Source organism: Oreochromis niloticus, linkage group LG15, assembly GCF_001858045.2.
Source record: "Oreochromis niloticus isolate F11D_XX linkage group LG15, O_niloticus_UMD_NMBU, whole genome shotgun sequence".
Lineage (NCBI taxonomy): Eukaryota > Metazoa > Chordata > Actinopteri > Cichliformes > Cichlidae > Oreochromis > Oreochromis niloticus.
Window position 1 is genome coordinate 27,467,511 of NC_031980.2, and position 14,677 is coordinate 27,482,187.

At 38.7% G+C, this 14,677-nt stretch overlaps 1 long non-coding RNA gene across 1 annotated transcript; it reads left to right on the plus strand.

Annotated features, from left to right (window-relative positions):
- The first annotated feature begins 5,898 nt into the window (after positions 1–5,898).
- On the plus strand, positions 5,899–9,191 carry LOC109194835 (uncharacterized). The gene is made up of 5 exons (XR_002056572.2): positions 5,899–6,093; positions 6,819–6,897; positions 7,465–7,622; positions 8,121–8,207; positions 8,589–9,191. It is a non-coding gene; the product is annotated as an uncharacterized LOC109194835 (long non-coding RNA).
- The last annotated feature ends 5,486 nt before the right edge of the window (positions 9,192–14,677 follow it).

The following is a 14,677-nucleotide window of genomic DNA, read 5'->3' on the forward strand; positions in this document are numbered from 1 at the left end:
TTTGGAGAAAAACAACGCCTGCTTGCATTTTACTTCTGTAAATTAGACTCTGTTGCGTCAGGCCTGCCCACATGTGTGCCAACCGGTGTAGCCGCAGCGGAGGCAGTAAAAAGTCAGCTGACATTGTTTTAGGACACACTTTAATCATCAAAGTGCCCCATGCAGTGACTTCAATTTTAAATCTAAGCCAATTTGTCTTACCTGACACATGTGAGACAACTCTCAAATGTTGGACACTTATTGTTGCTATATGGAAAGTTCAACAAAGAGTTTGGTTAGTCTGGAGAAACAGGAAATATGTGTGCCTGTGGTATGTCTGTGACAGGAAATCGTGTGTGTAACAGGAACTACATGCCCATAAAAGGAGCTGACTGTGTCAAGGACGCAGACAGACAGAGAGACACACAGACAGTTAGTATGTTTTTTTTCAGCAGTACATCATTTTGCGAAAATTTGGCAGAATAGAGGTATGATTACTTCTACTGGCAATCCAGTGCAACATGGAAATCTTTCAAAGGCACTGTTGGAAGTGATAACATTGCCAAAACAGTTAGCATTATGTAAATGTGCTGCACACCAGAAAGACAACTCAGAGGTCACTAAAGGTAATAATTTCGCAGATCAAGCCGCAAAAGCAGCAGCACAACAAACTATAGACACATTAATGTCTGAATCCTCAATGCAAATACCACTTGATGTGCTTAAAACCGAACACAAAGCCGCACTAACTACAGAACAAAAGAAATGGTTGAAATGTGGTGCACAGCTAGAAAATGATTTGATGACCTGTAATGGTAAACCAATACTACCAAAATCCCTACACAGAACAGCAGCATTAGTGACACACGGTTCCACTCATGTGTCAACCGGAGGGAGATGGTAGATATAATCTCTAAACATTTCTTTACTCAAAATTTCGAGAATTCAGCAAAGGAATTTGTCAGAACATGCATGATTTGCCAAAAACATAATGCACAGGGAAACCTCAGACCAAGAAGAGGTAACTTTCCCACACCACCTCATCCTTTTCATACCATTCACATGGATTTTATTGAGCTAAATGAAGCCAAGGTTCAAAAATACGCTCTAGTGATTATAGACGTGTTCTCAAAATGGCCAGAAATTTATCCTGTGAAAAAGGCAGATGCAATCTCTGTAGCAAAATGCCTATGCAACCATTTTGTTCCAACATATGGCATACCGTCCCTAATAAGATGAGACAATGGAACACATTTTGTAAACGATGTAATTAGCAAGGTCTCCGAAGCGTTGGGATTTAGTATAAAAAATCACTGTGCCTACCACCCACAAAGTGCAGGGCTAATGGAAAGAACAAATAGCACTATCAAGCAAAAATTGAGAAAGTGCATGGAAGAGACAGGGAGACCATGGCCTGAATGTAGAGGTCTAGTGAAAATGTGGATGAGATTAACACAAGGCAGGCTCACAAAAAATTGACGCCATTTGAAATAATTCATGGAAGACCTTTTCCCACTACTAATACTGAGTGAACCAGTAAACAAATCAGCTAGAGAGACTACTCTAGCAGAGTGGATGGCAAAGTTGCTAGAAAATACAGAAACTGTGTTGAACAACAAACTGCTGTGTGACTCTTCTCCAGTATCTTGCAGGTTGAAACCAGGTGATTGGATCCTGATCAAAGTACTCCAAAGGAAAAATTGGAGCACACCAAGGTGGGAAGGTCCTTATCAAGTGCTACTCACCACACCTACTGCCTGCAAAATAGCAGAAAGACCGTCCTGGATTCATCAAAGCCACTGCAAAAAAGTGAGTGACAACCTAGACGTTTAGACGCCGACACCCCTAACTCCTGGTGATCTATTGGTGAAGGGAGGGCTGATCGGGTACACCCCGCCCTCTACTTCTCGCCGGTAGTCTACTCATCGGAGGTCACAGGTGTGTCTGGTCATCATGAAGACGCTCGTCCTCCTAGTGGCTAGTGTTGCACTTCTGGTGAGTTTATTGACACTCACCCGAAAGAAAGAAGATGAACAACACCACTAATTGTAATCAGACCGCTGGAAATGGAGAAGGTGCCCCTGTGAACACAGCCAACCGCTCTAACGGCACTTACTGGGTGCAAGGAATGGCCTGGCTATGTGGACAACGTGCTTATTTCATACTACCCCCAGGCTGGACCGGAGTTTGCGCTCCCATCTTCATATCAGATCACACCTTTAAAATAACTGTGGGAAACACCACGATGCCTCGACGACAACGACGAGACGTCTCTGCAGTACAACCACATGACCCGATCTGGGGATCAGATGTCCCCCAGGATTTCAAGCTCTGGACCACTGGACAGAAAGTGGTACATGCCCTGTTCCCATGGGTCGGAGTTGGGAAACATGCCCTGCGTATCGAGACGTTGGACTACCGTTTTGGACTTTTTCTGAACGCTTCATGTAAAATCAACAACAAGCAGAATCAAGAAATTGACGTTCTGCGCATTGCAGTAATGCAACATAGGGTAGCATTAGACATGATTCTCGCCGAGAAAGGAGGACTATGTGTCCTCTTTAACAACACATGCTGCACATACATTCCAGATAATGTACACTCGTCCAACATGACTGATGCTCTGAACACACTTAGACAACTCAGGGATGCACAACAACAAGACTATGTTACAAACACAGAAGACTGGCTCACGTGGTTTTTAAGTGGCTCTTGGAAGTCCCAGCTGATTAAAGGACTTGTTTTCGTTGGTGTTCTACTATTGTTATTGTGTCTTTCCACTTCATGCGTCATACCTTGTTTGAAGAATATGGTGTCAAAAAATGGTAACTGCTTCAATTGATGCTTACATCACCCTACCACAGAATGAAGAAGATGATAATGAGATAGACATCTGGATATAACATACTCACAAAACCCACTAATTAATGATGTCCTGGCTAAAAATGTTTTACAAGTAGCCATAGACTGATACAGTGTTAGTGAGTTGCTATGTATATATATAGGAGAAAAGATCAAACAACAGGAGGGGATGTTGAAAGATTTTATTATGTTTATGTTTAGAAGTACATTTCATTTAAGGTTTTCTAGATGTGTTTGCTCTTTTTTACTAGAGAAGTTACATTGTGCAAGCTCAACAGGAAGTTACGTTGTGCAAGCTCAGCAGGAAGCTTGCACGCTGTGCAAGCTCTGCAGGAAGCCTGCACAGTTGTATGTTATCTCTTCCTGCATGTTTCAGAGACGCAAACATGCTTGAGTATAAATAAAGGCTGATGACTGCTCCAGGGTGTGTGAGTCTCCTTCGAGCTCTCACCCGTGTGCACGTTAAAATCTAAAACCTGTCTGAGTGTCATTTATTCCAATCTGAGTTGCATTACAGGAAAACTCCTCACACTTATGATGATTAATATAATAACTATAATATTGGCCATATCATATTTACACTGACTTTGGTCTCATGAACAACATTAGCTAATTGTTATTTACTAACTAATCTTAAATGACTGTTCAGTACAGAACTGAAGGCCAACAATCATGTTTTACAGTCCTGTGCTCTCGGCCTCAGATACTTATTAAATCACACAAAGCTCGTGTAGAAACAAACACACGAACAAAATATGTTCTCCTTCATTTCTGTCAAACAAAGCTGTATGAAACATTTCCAGCGGCTGGTGTTATGGTTGCTAGGCAACCTGGGCAGCGCGACGGAGGCTAGACGGTCCCATTTCACAAGCCTCGCACTTCCGGCCTTAGCGGTCTTTGAGTACGTGGCCCTTGAGGATCGTTGAGGCTGCGTACTTTAAGGCTGCAGACCCCGAATTGGGATACAGCCATAGTGTGTGTTCACCCGTCCTCGTTGCTGGTTCGTCTGTGTTATTCCCCTCCGTTATTCTGTGTATCCCCCCCCCATCTTCCTGGACATTCTCCCTGCAAGGTTCTGGTTTTGGTGTTCTGGTTTTGTTGTTTAAGTTTTAGTTTTTCCCAGTTTAGAGTATTTTCAGTTCTGTTTCTCGCCACCCTTTCTTTTATGTTGTACTTCACCCTTTTGTTAATAAAGCTCACTCACTACTACGCAGTCTGTATCTTGGGTCCGTTTATAATTCACACGGGTTGCCAGGGCAAGCCGTGACAGTTTTTCCTCTGTGGTGAATGTTCCGCCTCCTTCAGTGTCTATGTACAGGGTGGGCCATTTATATGGATACACCGTAATAAAATGGGAATGGTTGGTGATATTAAAGTCCTGTTTGTGGCACATTAGTATATGTGAGGGGGCAAACTCCTCAAGATGGGTGGTGACCATGGTGGCCATTTAGAAGTCGGCCATCTTGGATACAACTTTTGTTTTTTCAATAGGAAGAGGGCCATGTGACACATCAAACTTATTGGTAATGTCACAAGAAAAACAATGGTGTGCTTGGTTTCAACGTGCTGCACATCCATGACATCCAAATTCTGCCAAATTAAAAAGGCGCTCCCTAACCTTCACAGCTCAGGTGACCTTCACAGTCACCTGAGCTGTGAAGGTTATTTGAGTACAGTACTGTCATATCCATGAAACCTGTTTGAGATGATCTGAACTTTGTGAGATGGCATGTAAGTAGGCTGTGGTGTTTAAATGCTACACTACTATCAGTAGCCTGAAGTAATGATAAGTCAGAATGGATCCACACTTTTGTATTGTTTACGCCAAATCTGACTCCTTAGTTCAGAGGAGTGTCACCCAGTGTGGTCTTCTGCTGCTGTACAGATGTTCTTCTGGTTGTAATCAGATTACAAAAGGGTCAAAACACCTTCCCAAAGGGCACATCCATGTTTCTTTCTTTTTACTCTCATTGTTTTACTCTCAAGTGTTGTGAAAATTTGTACTGATTCCCCAGCTACTCCAGTCTTTTTAATGGAAGTATCTTCGAACAACATAATAAACCATGAGTTTTGCTCAGTGAATCCACAATAGTGTGAGTGTCTGTGTAAATGTTAGACAACACACAGATACAGAAAAAAGTGCTAAATGTATGCGTGATTGGGTGAATAGGATAGAGCCTTTCTGAGTACTAGTCCATTTACCATATAAAAATAACATGTAAACACAGAAATTTGAATTTTGATATTTAACATTTTAATTCATAATAATACTGTATACTTTTTTTTAGTCCCATAGGAAATGAGCCCTCTGCATTTAACCCATTCACTCAGTAAAGCAGTGGGCAGCCACCAGTCCAGCGCCTGGGGAGCAGTGTGCAGAGATGGTACCTTACTCAGGGGTACCTCAGGTTAGCCTTTCGGTGGCTTTGAACCCCCAGACTTGTGATTAATAAGGCAAACACTCTACCTACTGAGCTGTCTCTGACCCCAACCTTTCATAAATAAAGTGGCAACAATTAATTCAAGTGTTTGAGTTATTTGAGTTATTAGTGTGAATACTTGAAAAGCATTCACAGTATTGTTCTTCTAATCTTTATTATTAGTGTGAATGCTTGAAAAGCAAAATTGTGATTTTTCAGAAAATACATGCGTTGTTATGGTTGCTATGCAATTAACTCAGAGTGAGCACCGGTCCGTTCTGAATTTTCTCTTCATGTCTGAACAACTTGATACTCGCTCAATTTCCACTCAACCCACACAAATTACACATCAAAACGTACACTGTAAAAACGATAACTAGTAATTGTTGATTTGAGTAAAGTTTTCAAATTAAACTGACTTAGAAATAAAACTTTCCATTTACAACCTAAAATAGCTTGTCTGCCCAACAAATTTCTTCCATTGTTGTCCTAACTAAGATTTTCTAGCGAGCATAACAAAGATTATCAACTTTTGAGTAGATTTTTTGAGTCGAGTTGGGAACCGGTGGGAAACCCCGTAGGTGACTGGCACACGTTGTGGTCTGAATAAGTTTGAACTAGACCAAACGAGTCTGAGCAGACTGTGTGATAGTGGTTTGTCGATGTGTTCTGGACTGAAAACCTGCTAAGAAAATTTGAACAAACGTGGCCAAAGTTGGATGAAAATTACAATTTTTCGACCATTACGGATTTTACCTGGTCTGAAGTTGGAGTGTATTATTTGACCATTTTTTGGACAGGTGCGGGAGCTGCCGGCCATTTGCCCTAGCAGGTAAGCTAACGACATCTGTTATTAGGATTTTCTACAAGCGCTAGGCTGCATCCTCCTGAGGACCCAGGAGGGTGGAACGAGTAAAGCACTGAAAAAAAGCCAAACAATAACATATTTAAGTCATCTAAGGGACTTATATATCATGTTTAAGCTAGCGAAGGACCGTGCAGGGGGTTGAAAATGATATGCCGGGAGTTCGCTGTTCTCGCTGCTCTAGCGAGCCTTGAATCCCCAGCTAGCTATCGAAGCTGGTGGTAACAGACGTCTCCGAAAACGTAGAAGCATTTTTGCAAAAATGTGTTGTCTTAATAAACTGAGCAGATATTTGAAATTTACACAGCTACATTCTCGCCTGAAAATACCTTAAAAGTTTACTTTGTGACCCAGAAAGAGTAATAAGAGTAATATTAAAACTAAGTGGCTGCCGCCATTGTTTGAAACTAGATTCGGCTGGGCCGCGCTATGAATTCTGGCATAGGGTGGGCCACGAAGGATACACCTGACCCATCCTTCAAAGCTGTGGAAAGTATTGTATTGTTTTGAGAGCCTTTTTGTTGGTGGAGTATTGATTTTATGTACAATTCCACGGGTAGACGCGATCTGTACGGTCCGACTTTGCACATGCGCAGTAAGGATCGGGGAGTCCGATCCGTAATCTTTTTTTTCTCGTTTTTTTTTTCTACATTATATTGAAATGTTTCATTATTGCAAACATTTTCTCTCAGGCGGAGAGAGGTCGTGGAGTGTCAGCCTATGGTATCTGAGGTCCAGGAGAGATGACCTGCGCTGTTTTCCTCTGAGGAGGTAAGACTGTCCTAATTTATTCATAATTTAATTATTATTCAAATTGGGCATGATTTATACTTATATTGAAGCAGTACGGTATTTGCTGGGGTAATGCATTGGCCAACTTTATTATCTTGTGCTACCACTCCAGTCAAGGCCCTTGCCAGTGTTATATTGAAATCCTTACCCTGAACATTTCTGCCAGTACAAGAGTCCCCATGCTAAATCGAAATTGTGAAACAGAAAGGCAATCTCATAATTTTGACTTAGCATGTATTTTTTTTCTTTTTGTGCTAGAAATAGGACTTCTATAGTCTGAGATTGTTAGGGAAAGAATACTAAGGCAGGTCACAGATTTTGGTGCAACTTAGAACATAATATGTATTTTCATATTGATACTGGGTTTTGTGGGGGGTGTTTCTATTCCTGTGCAAAAGACGTATTCATGAGAGATTTTTGAAGTAGGTAGGTTTTGCTGTTCATGACACAGTCAGGCATATAACATGGTGCAGACTGTCCAAGACAGCTACCCAGGAATTTTCTGTGCTGAATAAATGACAATATTTTGGTGAATGTATTGTTTAGATATCTGAAAATTTCATCGGATCACAAGCAAAGACCTCCTGGGGACCTTCAATGCATCCCTTGACAAAGTTGTGCCTGGCCTGCTGAAACTGTACTGGTCTAAGAAGGGAGCTCTTGGTGAGGAGATGGAAGACCTCCTGGATAAACTTGATGAACAGGTGAGTGAAGTGCTCCTTTATCTGACATTTTCAGAAGAGAGTATACTTCTCTTAACAGAAACTGAAAAAGATGTTGGCTTCAAATAAAACACATCAGTGGATATGTCAGTAAAAATGAATGTCATGAGTCATTGCTTTGTTCTTATTTGGCAGTATTTTATTTAATTTGTAAAACAGATAAGATAAGATAAGATAACCTTTATTAGTCCCACATGTGGGACTAATAAAGGTTATTAGTCCCACATGTGGGAAATTTGTTTTGTCACAGCAGGAAGTGGACAGTGCAAAAGTTATGAAGCAAAAATTAGAATAAAATAAGAATAAATACAGTACAATGAAACGAAAGTAAAATTGTTAACATGGTGTTGTTGTTGTTTTTTTTGGGGGGGGGGGGGTGCTTTACTTTCATTACTATGAGAGTTCTGATTTTGCATTGTGTATAGTACACCATGTTACTTCACTAATGGAAATTCTTGTTTTCCACTGAATACTCTTTAGACATCCAACACTGTGTCCAACGGGCACTGAGAGGCCTGCCCATTTTCCTCAAGAGAAGATGCAGCAGAGGTTTTCCTGAAGTGATTAGTAAGTACAAAAAAGTAATGCAAGTAAAACTAATTGCTATGAGATGTTTTTAGAGGATGAGTTTATCCAAAATGGAAATGTACACTTTCTCAGTGCAGTCCAGATAATTTTATAGTGGGAATTGCAGTTGTCATAACTCTCACTCCTTTTTTTCTGCTGAGCAGCAGCTGGGCATTGTTAGTGGTTGTTCCATAGCAGAAAATATTTTTGTACAAAACTCACAAGGTGGCATTAATTAAAAGAAAATAAGCTTTTTCTTCTTAAAACCTCCATGGGTCAAACGACCAGCATGGTATAGAGGTTAAAGTTAAAATCTTTAGAAATTTGTTTTGTCTTTAGTTTTTCTTAGCTTTCAATAATTCATATTTTACTTTTCTTCAGGACACTGACATTTTGGAACCAGTGTTGAACGGTGCATCAGTTGCCATCCTCACCATCCTACAAGATGACGATGCTGATACGTCTGTGCGAGAACATGCAGTTGTGTTGGAAGGGGACATTGTGCTACATAACATTCCAGATCTCTCTACTGCCCTGGCACACCTCTTTGGCCTTCTGTATGCCCTCAACATTGATTATCCAAAGCAGATGAGTTTTACCTTTGAAGCAATTCAGGCCATCTTATTTTGGCCTGGTCGGACAATATGAAGGTGAAGTGGATAAATCATTATTCGAAATGTAAATTTTAGTCAGATGAATCTGTATTGTTGAGAATATATGGTGAAAATTTGTCTTGTAGTATTGTCAAAGATTTGTTATAGTGTTAGTTTCCTCTTCATTGATGGTAACATTTCTAATAACTTTTAACTTCCATAGTTCATCATAGTAAGCCTGTGTAAAATGTCAATGTCTGGGTGCATAGGCAATCGTTTGTAGCACTACCCTATTTAATGTGCAATAGTTATGTTCAGCTTTTACAAGACGGTCAGGGTGTGTGTGCATGAATTATTAAGTTGCTGGACACTTTTCTTTTTTGGTTCTGGACTCTGGAATTTTAACGTCTCTGCTGGGGTGCTCAAAGCACCCAAAAGAAACTGGCAACACGTTTTTGTTTGTTTGTTATTTCTTTTCTTTCTTTCTTTTTGTTTTTGTTAACAGAAATTCACCCTACTACCCATGACATTCTGAAATGTACTGAAAAGACTGTTGAACAAAATAAATAAGCTTTTAGATAACATTGAATTGTGCTTTGTTTTATTCTATATCTATTTATTAAGTGTTTTTTCAAGTATAATAACAACATACATTTTCCTTTGTTTATATAGGTAAATTTTCAACTCACTGGAGTAAGAATTGTATGATTACTCAACAAGAATATCTGTGTTTGGTGAAGGCAGAAATACATGGCATTGAAACCAGAATTTCTTCGTTAGACTTCCAGGATTATCCTAATTAGGTGAACAAGAAGATCCAAGTTGGCAGAACTTGTAAATCTTAGTTGAGTCAACAACAGTTGGCAAAAGTTGAGAAAACTCAAAAATCTCTTGCATCATGTTGCCTTGAAATTTTACGTTTTCTCAACATTTTCTCTTTTACAGTGTAGGTATTTTTTGCTGGCTTTCAGAAATTGTCACTATCATTGTTGTGGGAGTTATACATTTTTTGCAAATCTCCTCAGAGCAGCACAAAGTCTGAAAACTGTCCATAGAAAGTCAATGGAGAGTTTGTTCAAAATCACCGCTGGATTTCTCTAATGAGAGGCATTTTCAAATTGTCATATCTCCTTAACGAAACAAAGTTGAAACATGAGGCTTGTGCCAATATATCTTCAGACACTCCTGATGCTCACAATTCAAGAAGTTTTTTATCACCTATTACCGTTCTGAGATGAGTTACACTTGTTTGAGGGTAGGAAATTCGTCCTTCGCTCAGATTTCATCAGATTTCAAACTCTGGAAATGAGGCACTTTTTTCTCTCATCATATCTTTTTGATGGATTGCAACAGAGCCCTGAAAATTTCCATGACTGTTCACCAAAGCCTGCTGTTTCTTACGGTGAAAGAATACTATATTTCTGCCAAAAGATAGTATTTATGTGAAAACAGTATTTCTGCTAAATCATAGTATTTGTACTGAAACATAGTATTTCTGCCCAATCATAGTATTTGTACTGAATCATAGTACTTGTGCCAAATCATAGTATTTGTGCCAAAGCATTGTATTTGTATGGATTCATAGTATTTCTTCTAAATCACAGTATTTCAACCAAATCTCAGAAGTTGTGGTAAAACGCAGTATTTCTGACAAATCATAGTATTTGTACCCAATCATAGTATTTCTGCCATATAACTGTATTTGTGCCAAATCATGGTATTTTTGCCAAATCATGGTATTCCTTCAAAATCATAGTATTACTGCAATTTCACAGTATTTGAGCGAAATCGTAGTATATCTGCAAAAACATACTATGTCTGCAAAATCACAGTATATCTGTTATTTTATAGTATTACTACTAAGTCACAGTATTTCTGCCAATTTGTAGTATTTGTACTAAATCATAGTGCCTGTGTCAAATCGTAGTATTTGTTGCAAATCATAGTATTCGAACCAAAACATAGTATTTGTACAAAAGCATCGTATTTGTACAAAGTCATACTATTTCTGCCATATCATGGTATTTGTGCCAAATCATAATATTTCTGCTATGTTATAGTATTACTACTAAGTCTTAGAAGTTCTGTTATGTTATACTATATGTGCTGAATATAGTATATGTGCCAAATCATAGTATTTATACCGAATCATTTTATTTGTGCTAAAACATGTCTGCAACATGCAATCGTCATATCTCCCTAACAAAGCGAAGTTAAGACATGAGGCTTGTGCCAATATATCTTCAGACACTCCTGACGCTCACAATTCAAGAATTTTTTTATCACCTATTACCGTTCTGAGATGAGTTACACTTGTTTGAGGGTAGGAAATTTGTCCCTCGCTCAGATTTCTTCAGATTGCAAACTCTGGAAATGAACCACTTTTTTCTCTCGTCATATCTTTTTGATGGATTTCCACTGAGACCTGAAAATTTCCATGATTATTCACCAAAGCCTGCTGTCTCTTACGGTGAAAGAATGATATCGATGCTCCAAACAGATTTAGAGTTACAAAGCGTCGTTTGAGGGGAGGTCAAGGCAGTTTTCTCTTCGCCCCTACTCAGTTAGGGTACATTAGAAGTCAAATATCTTTAATAATTCATATTTTAATGATAAATTGTCAACACTTGACGATTCCCCCATCTCTTCTGAACAAAACGGTGTAAGAATGACCGTTCTAGCCCCTAGAAGCACCTAGAGCCCCTGTGTGTGTGTGTGTGTGTGTGTGTGAGAGAGAGAGAGAGACCCTTTTTATGGCCCCATCTCATTGTAGGATTCAAATTGATTATATTTAGACTGGTTGACTGGATTACATCCTGTGTGTGTGTCTCTCTGTGCATTTGTATTTCCATATGTGTCCATAATTTTAATTGTGTGTATCTGCTGGCTGTTATTTCTTTCTTTCTTTTTTTGTCAATTTTTTACCTTTCAACAAGTATATTTGAGGGGCCCTTACCATGTTCAGCATTTTTTCAACTGTCCATTTTGCTTTTCCAATTTTTCTATTTAAGTTATTACTATTCTGTTAAATCATACTATTTCTGCTATTTTATAGGATTTCTGCTAAATATAGTATTTCTGCTTAATTATAGTATTTCTGCTAAAACATAGCGTTTCTACTAAATGTAGTATTTCTGATTAATTATAGTATTTCTGCTAAAACATAGCATTTCTACTAAATGTAGTATTTCTGATTAATTATAGTATGTCTACCAAATCATAATATGTCTGACACAAGCTGCATCTGTGTGTGTGTGTGTGTGTGTGTGTGCGTGCGTGTGTACGTTTGTGTGTGTGTGAAAGAGAGAGAGAGAGAGAGAGAGAGAGAGAGACCCTTTTTATGGCAGCATCTCATTGTAGGATTCAAATTGATTATATTTAGACTGGTTGACTGGATTACATCCTGTGTGTGTGTCTCTCTGTGCATTTGTGTTTCCATATGTGTCCATATTTGTAATTGTGTGTATCTGCTGGCTGTTATTTCTTTCTTTCTTTTTTTTGTCAATTTTTTACCATTCAACAAGTACATTTGAGCGACCCTTACCATGTTCAGCATTTTTTCAGCTGTTCTTTTTGCTTTTCCAGTTTTTCTATTTAAGTTATTAATATTCTGTTAAATCATACTATTTCTGCTACTTTTTGGTATTTGTTATAAATAGAGTATTTCTGCTAAAAACATAGAATTTCTGCTATTTTATAGTATTTGTGCTAAATATTGTATTTCTGCTTAATTATAGTATTTCTGCTAAAACATAGCATTTGTACTAAATATAGTATTTCTGATTAATTATAGTATTTCTACCAAATTGTAGTATTTCTGCTACTTTTTGGTATTTGTGATAAATACAGCATTTCTGCTAAAACATAGAATTTCTGCTATTTTATAGGATTTGTGCTAAATATAGTATTTCTGCTTAATTATAGTATGTCTACCAAATCATAATATTTCTGATACAAGCAGCATGTGTGTGTGTGTGTGTGTGTGTGAGAGAGAGAGAGAGAGAGAGAGAGAGAGAGAGAGAGAGAGAGAGAGAGACCCTTTTTTGGCAGCATCTCATTGTAGGATATAATTTGAACATATTGAGACTGGTTGACAGGCATAGATCCTGTGTATGTGTCCCTCTGTGCATTTGTGTTTCCATATTTGTAATTGTGTGGATCTGTTGGCTGTTATTTCTCTTTGTTTGTTTGTTTTTTAAATTTCTGTGAATTTTTCACAGTTGAACAAGTACACTTGATGGAACCTAACCATGTTCAGCATTTTTCAGCTGTCCATTTTGCTTTTCCAATATTTCTACTTAAGTTATTACTATTATGCAAATTTCAACACAAATTTCAGCTTTTTCACCCCTTTTCAGCAGAATTGTCAGTCTGTCCACCTCTTCGTTGTGAGAATGAGTTTGGGTTAAGGAGATGAGTAGCTGCCTGGAGCCCAGGAGAGCCAGGTTCGAATCCTGTTCAGGGTGATTTTTTTTTCAAAACCATACCACTTTTTCCAACTTTTCATCTTTTTCAGCTTTTCAGCAGACAGCTTCAGCGTTAAGGCATCCACACAGCATTTTCGCAGGAAATGCAAATTTTTCTAGTTGTGTGGATGCCCTCAAAGGGCTTCCACACTATTGAGTTCCTGTTTCTCTTTATTCTTTATTATTGTGTGGATGCTTCCAGCATCCACACTATTGAGATCCTGTTTCTCTTTATTCTTTATTCTACTTTATTCTAGTTGCTTCCGTACGTTTTTTGGCGCTTAACTACTCCCTCAGTTTTCAGCCGATTTTCTCAGTTCAAACTTTAAAAAATTCTGCTCTTTTTGCTAATGTGCCCTATGACTTTTGGTGCTCATAACTTCTATACTTTTTGAGATATTGAATTTTTTTTGCAATATTTTTTGCCCATTTCTGCCATATTATCCGTGGTGTCACTGATTTTCCTTGCCGGGCTGAGCTGTGTTTTAGCTCAGTGAGATGAGCATCCGTTCTCAGACTGGGAGGCCCGGGTTCAAATCCCACTTATGGCAACATTTCTTTCAGTTAACAGTTAAACTTTTTTAACTCAATTTCAGCTTTTTCACCCCTTTTCAGCAAGATTTTCAGTTTTTTCACCAGTTTTCAGCACGAATCCCAGCTTTTTCAGCTATTTTCAGCAAAAACATCTTTTCAGCAGAATTCTGAAAAGAGTTCTGCAATTCTGCTGATTGAACTCTTTTCAGCCCAAATTCTGCTTATTCACCTCTTCTGCAAAATTTTCAGCCTTTTCACCTCTTATCAGCACAAATATCAGCTTTTTTCAGGAAAAACCTCTTTTGAACAGAAATTCTGCTGATTCGTCTCTTTTCAGCGCAAGTTTTTGCTTCTTTACCTCTTTTCAGCAGAAATTCTGCTGATTCACCTCTTTTCTGCAAAATTTTCAGCCTTTTCACCTCTTATCAGCACAATTCTCAGCAGCTTCTGCTCATTTCAGCAAAATTGTCAGTCTCTCCATCTACTCTTTGTCAGAATGAGTTTAGCTCAGTGAGCTGAGTGGCCTCCTTGAGACCAGGAGGGCCAGGTTCGAATCCTGCTCAGGGCAAGGTTTTTTTCCCACCACTTTTCAGCAAAAATTTCTCTATCTTTACCCCTCTCAGTAGAATTTTTGGCTTTTCATCACTTTTCAGCAAAAATTTTCAGCTTCTTCACCTGTTTTCAGCAGAATTTTCAGTTTCTTCTCCGCCATACAACTTTTTGCAAGTTTTCAACTTTTTCAGCTTTTTCAGCAGGCAACTTCAGCATAAAGGCATCCACACAGCATTTTCGCAGGAAATGCAAACTTTTTCTAGTACTTTATTCTGGTTGCTTCCGTACGTTTTTTGCCGCTTAACTACTGCTTCAGTTTTCAGCC